The 5999-nt window shown below is 41.0% G+C and overlaps 1 pseudogene across 1 annotated transcript; it reads left to right on the forward strand.

The window, feature by feature from the left end:
- Positions 1 to 1399: 1399 nt before the first annotated feature.
- Positions 1400 to 3372, forward strand: LOC149820334 (putative polyamine oxidase 5 pseudogene; annotated as a pseudogene). Its single transcript, XR_016426463.1, has one exon. The product of XR_016426463.1 is annotated as a putative polyamine oxidase 5 pseudogene (transcript).
- The last annotated feature ends 2627 nt before the right edge of the window (positions 3373 to 5999 follow it).

Consider the following 5999-nt stretch of genomic DNA (forward strand, 5'->3'; position numbering starts at 1 on the left):
CAATAATTGTGTGAGAATCAAAGGGGGCTAAATGACTTAAATATGTGGGGGTGTGATTGACAACTGTTGCCTACTAAGATATATATATATATATATATATATATAGAGAGAGAGAGAGAGAGAGAGAGAGAGAGAGAGAGAGAGAGAGAGAAAGAGAAAAGGTGACGGCAGCATGCCCTTTACCAGGTGAGAAGATCCAAATCAGCACCACTAGAGCAGATGCACGTGACCCTACGGCCACCCCTTCCACCCTCCCCTCCCCCTTAAGCAAAAGCCAGAAAGCTAAGTGTCCGGTGCTCAAGCCCACCACCTCGAACCCTTCCACACCCCCAAAAAAAAAAAGAGAAAAAACTCTCCCAGTAAAACTGGGAGGTTCCCCACCCACCCCACTTTGACCTCCACCAACGTTTCACTTTTCATTTAGTTTTACTTGGTTTTGACTATTGTCCATCGATGTCATAAATCTGCATGTTGACGATAATTAAGGTTATAATTGGTTGGAAGACTTAAGAAGTGATGTGTATGTGTTTCATTGCAGTCAAAGGCTCAAAGCCCTAAAATCTTCATTGAGCAGGTTGAATACATTAGTTGCATGAGATTGTGGAGTCTTGTTGAGCCTTGTGAGGATGAGTAGATGCTACAATTGTCGTTGACTAGTTGGCTTGGCTTCGTTTTTTAGGCCTTCTTGGATGATAGATGGAAATATCACATATGGTTTGGCTTCATTAATGGAGAAATACGACTGACAAATCCCACCAAACCCATATAGTTGACACATCATGAGGATGGCAATGATGATGTTGATAATTGAACGGAGGGTTGCAGCATCTATATTTCTCTCTTGGAAATTCAGATGCAACTGTGAAATGCAATGCCCATGACAGCTATCATTGTTGAAGCAGGGGGGCCTTCCAAAGTACCTATTTTGCTTTTTTTTTTATGCTTTACTCTGCTGAGATTAGTACTCAACCCCATTGCAAAAGCATTTAACAATTATATAATCAAGATTTACCATCAACCTCGACAGTCAAAACGAGTGCATGAAAGCTAATGTTACTCCATATTATTCGCATCAGGTGAAACAATGGATTATCTGCTGATTTCCATAAATCAAAAGTGGAGTCTTAACTGCTAATTTTAGGGAAGAACTCAATCATTCGCGTCTATAGACAAATAGGAAAAATAGACTTCCAAAGCTGACATTGGGCTCGATAAAAATATTGAAATCAAGCAGACCGACAGAAAGAGCGGCCTCAGGGACAGAGGCCCACAAAAGAGAGAGAGAGAGAGAGAGAGAGAGAGAGAGAGAGAGCTCACGTATCTGCCTATGTACCAAGGTCTCAGAGTTCAAGAAAAGGAGCGCCTCGTCTATATTCGAGATTTGACTGCCATCTTGTGGGGCTTACACGATTTCTAGAGGTAGCATAGCAAAGAGAGAGCCAACCCATCTCTCTCTACTAATAATCCACACCCCTCCCTTCTTCCATATCTCTCTCTCTGCAATTCTTCCAATACCCATTTTATGTCCACCTTCATCTCAACAATGGTGGCAAAGAAACCAAGAATTGTGATCATAGGAGCAGGGATGGCTGGCCTGGCTGCAGCTCACAGGCTGCATGCTCAAGCTAGATCCAGCCACCTGTTTGAGCTCAGCATAGTGGAGGCTAGCGATAGGATAGGAGGGAGGATCTATAGCTCTGAGTTTGGAGGTGATAGAATAGAGGTTGGTGCTACCTGGATTCATGGCATAGGAGGGAGCCCAGTCTACAACATAGCCCAACAAGCCCATGCCCTCCACTCTGAGGTTCCATGGGAAAGGATGGATGGGGATGCAGACGACCCAATCACCTTAACAGAAGATGGTTCCACCCCAGACCCATCCGTTCTCACCTCCATCTCAGTGCTTTACAGGAGACTCGTGGAGTTTGCTAGAGAGAGAAAGACCTTGGATGATGATGGTGGTGACCATGAGAGTAAAATTGCAGAGATGGCTGCCAAGAGATGCAGGAGCAATGGGTTCTCTAAGAATGGAGTGAGTGTGGGGTCTTTTCTGCGCTGTGGATTGGACTTGTATTGGTCCTCAGCAGAAGAGCAGCACAGGGATCTGCATATTGAGGAGGATGTGTTTGCCATGCATGAGAACACAGAGCGCACCTATACCTCTGCTGATGATCTGATGGAGCTAGATTTTGAGGCAGAGAGTGAGTACAGAGAGTTTCCAGATGAAGAGATCACCATAGCCAAGGGGTACTCTAGTGTTATCCATTCATTAGCATCTAGTCTCCCTGATGGCTGCATACAGTTGGGGAGGAAGGTGGAGAAGGTGGTGTGGATGAACGATGCAAGTGGGCAAGATAAGGATTCACTCTATCCTGTTTCTTTGTGTTTCAGTGATGGGAGCAAAATGCTTGCTGACCATGTTATCATAACTGTTTCATTGGGTGTCCTCAAGGCTGAGACTGTAGCTACTTCAGGTATGTTCAGCCCTCCCCTGCCTTTTTTCAAGAGAGAGTCAATCTCCAAATTGGGTTTTGGAGTAGTGGACAAGCTTTTCCTGCAATTAGAGCCATCTGGTGTCGGGGAGGATGCTGTGAACTTCCCCTTCTTGCAGATGGTTTTTGAACAAAAGAAAATGAGAGACAAACACAACCATGATGGTGGGATCCCATGGTGGATGAAGAAGACTGTTTCAATCTGCCCCATATATAAGAACTCCAATGTTCTCCTTTCTTGGTTTGCTGGCAAAGAGGCTCTGGAGCTGGAGTCCCTTGGTGACGATGAAATCATTGATGGTGTCTCAAAGACACTGTCCTGTCTTGGTCTCAACTCATACCAACACTGCTGCAAGGAAAACGACCTTAAAATTGAGAAACTTCGCAATGCCAAGATTGTAAAATCGTTGAGAAGCAGATGGGGAACAAACCCATTGTTCAGAGGCTCATATAGTTATGTAGCTGTGGGTTCCAGTGGGGAAGACATGGATGTGTTAGCAGAGCCATTGCCTAAGATTAACAGTGATGATGACAACCCATCAACTTATCCTCTGCAACTTCTGTTTGCAGGAGAAGCAACACACAGAACCCATTACTCCACTACCCATGGAGCCTACTTTAGTGGTATAAGAGAAGCAGGCAGGCTCCTTCAGCACTATGGTTGGGCTGCAGTTCCTTGAAGCAGAAATGAAATGAAAAGAATAAAAAAGAAATCTTCATTTTTTGTTTTCTCTTATCTGTTGTTCTTTATTCAGGTAATGAATCTCCAAGATTTGCATGATAATATTTGAGATGGAAAAGGAAGGGAAAAGTGAGAGAGAGAAGTAGTGTATTGAACCAATTGTTGGTGAAGTAAAATTCTTCAAGTCTGCTGCTGAAATATTTTAGTTGTTATGTTCTCTTTTTTCGGTAATTAAAGTTACTGTGGTGATGTACAATTCATGAGCAGAAATCACAGTTGGCGACTAACCACAGGAGCCATATCTTGTTATGTTTGAATAGACAGGACTCTGTTGAACTGTCTTTCCAGCCTGGAAGATCTTAAATTCTGTTTGAAAGATATGTTATTGTTCAACAGAATCAGGTTCCAGCTTGGGATGTCACACCTATCTCAGACTAGTCAATCCAACCAACGTCACTATGGAATGGATTTATTCCTTCCCTATGAAACTAAATTCAGCACCACCCATATTTGTGAATCATTCCCTTTTAACAGATTTACCCATGTTGAAGGCTTTACAGTCTAGAACTCAGTCATTGAGTAGGTCTGAATTGATTCACATTGGATCCACTAGACCATTTTGACTAGGATGTTGGAGTCAGACTTCCACCTTAGTAACAAATGTGGGTCAGGTCTACCTGGTTCAAATAACCAAAGTAGGAGAAGTTGGGATATTGTATTTGTTAAGCATGAGATATCCCAATTTATCTCACGTTTCTAGATTTGTGGGTACATCCCACACCTTAAAATTAGGCCACTCAGGCTTGATTTCTAACAAATATGTTTCACTGGCCAATATTATGGGCCTGAACAGCAACTGAGTTCAGAGTGAGTTTATTACAGAGGTTTTTGTTTTTGTGCATTACTTCCCTTTTGTGTTTTCTGCAGCGATTTTGTAATCACCCTTATGTGATGTGCATATCTGAATGCCAATCTGGCGCCAACTCTATTTTTGATAAGAACTATCAGAAAACAAAAAAAGGAGAATCTCTAAGCTGACCGACTCTCTGATCTCACACTGGATTAGTAGCGTGCACCCTACAAAATTTGAAGGGCATCACAGAATTACCATCACAGCAAATTTTAGTTTTTTCATGATCATTATCCCTTTAGAGTATAGCTAGAAGTTAGGTAGGATTCATATTATTGACAGCAACTTATTGAGCAATAGAATACTGTAAGTTTTGACAATCTATGAGAAGACATGGTAGTAATCCATATATAATTGCATAGCAATGAAGTAACAAACCTGCATATGTCTTTCCATTAGTATATTAATATTTTGTCGTCTGTGTTGCATTCCAGCCAATGATGATCAATACCTTGTCTGGATGTACTCTGTTTTACTAGAAGATGATGGAAGCCATGAAAATGTCATGTTTCATTTCATAACCTGTCATTTTCAAGGTGGGGACCCCTTGTTTTATTGGTGAAGGGAAAAGAGAGCTGTCTTTTACTGAAAAATTATGTTCAGTTGTAACATTAGTTTTCTATAAACATGGTTTCTTGCACCCTGAATTTACAAGCAACAGGCTTAAGTAGTAGAACTGTGTTTTAGTGTCTCTTAGTGATCTTGCAGATCCTTTGTTTCTAAATTTATGTGGAAAACAAGATTCACCAATAAGTTGGATAATTCTCTAAAGGCTCAACAAATTTTTGCATTGTGAAAGTTTAATGGCAAAAGAGTTGCTCATTTGGAGATGTAAATGGGTCGGACTTCATCCAGATATAGGCATTATAAAATCTGACCTTGCCGCGTAGAGTCTAATTGGATTCAGAGTTGGATCAAGAGAGAAACAAGAAAAATGCAATACCAAATCCATATCCAAGTATCTAGTCAGATATATTTTATATGTAATTGGGTTGTATTATATGTTGGATTCAAGTTCAGTTCAGATTCGGATTCGGGCGCAAAGATGCATATTGAATCTGGTGTTGGCATTCCAAAAAAGAACTGGAATGTAAAAAGCAAAAACACATACTGGTAGCTGCCATGAACGAAAGGAGCATTGATGCAGTTGCTCGGCGTTCTCCTCAGCCTATCAACATCCACGATGAGCTCAGGCCGTCAAGTCGATGGTGAGCAGAACCCTGAACTTAGATGAGAGAGAGGATATCTTGGTTGCACTCGTCAAGCAACCATGTCTCAATTTTATAGTGGGAGGAGAGTGGGGGGTTACATACATGGCATTCATGTATGTGAACCTTTCACATGCCATATTGAATGTGAACTCTTCACATTCATGTAACCCCCTCTCAACTAACTCCCCACTAATGTCTTCATTAGTGCCTTGTGTCAAACCGGGTCACTTAAGCTTGGACCCGATCCGAAATGTCCAACATTCTCCCACTTGACCTATTGACACAGAAAAACACAAAATCGAGGTTCTTTACTATTATCTCGATCCAATTTCCATGTGGGTTCATATGCTATCCGGTATCACAAGAATGAATCATATGAGTCATGGAGATAACACCTCTTTATTAAATGTCATATTGTCATGCAATATAATATAATTCATTTTCAGTATTTTAGCATGTTAAGATCATATTTATGAATTGGTTAGTCTCTAACCCATTCTATTGGTCATTTAATATTGTTATCCTACTATTCTCTCTACCAAAATGAGAGATCTTTTTATGCAGAATCAATACTACACAAAGCTATAGAGAATCAATTTAGCTTCACAAATGTGATCACATATAACTATAATGTATCGTTATACATTAGAAGGAATCAAACAAACCTATCCCCTTTATATGTTGAGAATATAATCCTGGTGCTA

This window comes from Nuphar pumila, chromosome 12, assembly GCF_984573655.1.
Source record: "Nuphar pumila chromosome 12, dmNupPumi1.hap1.1, whole genome shotgun sequence".
In the NCBI taxonomy this organism is placed as follows: domain Eukaryota; kingdom Viridiplantae; phylum Streptophyta; class Magnoliopsida; order Nymphaeales; family Nymphaeaceae; genus Nuphar; species Nuphar pumila.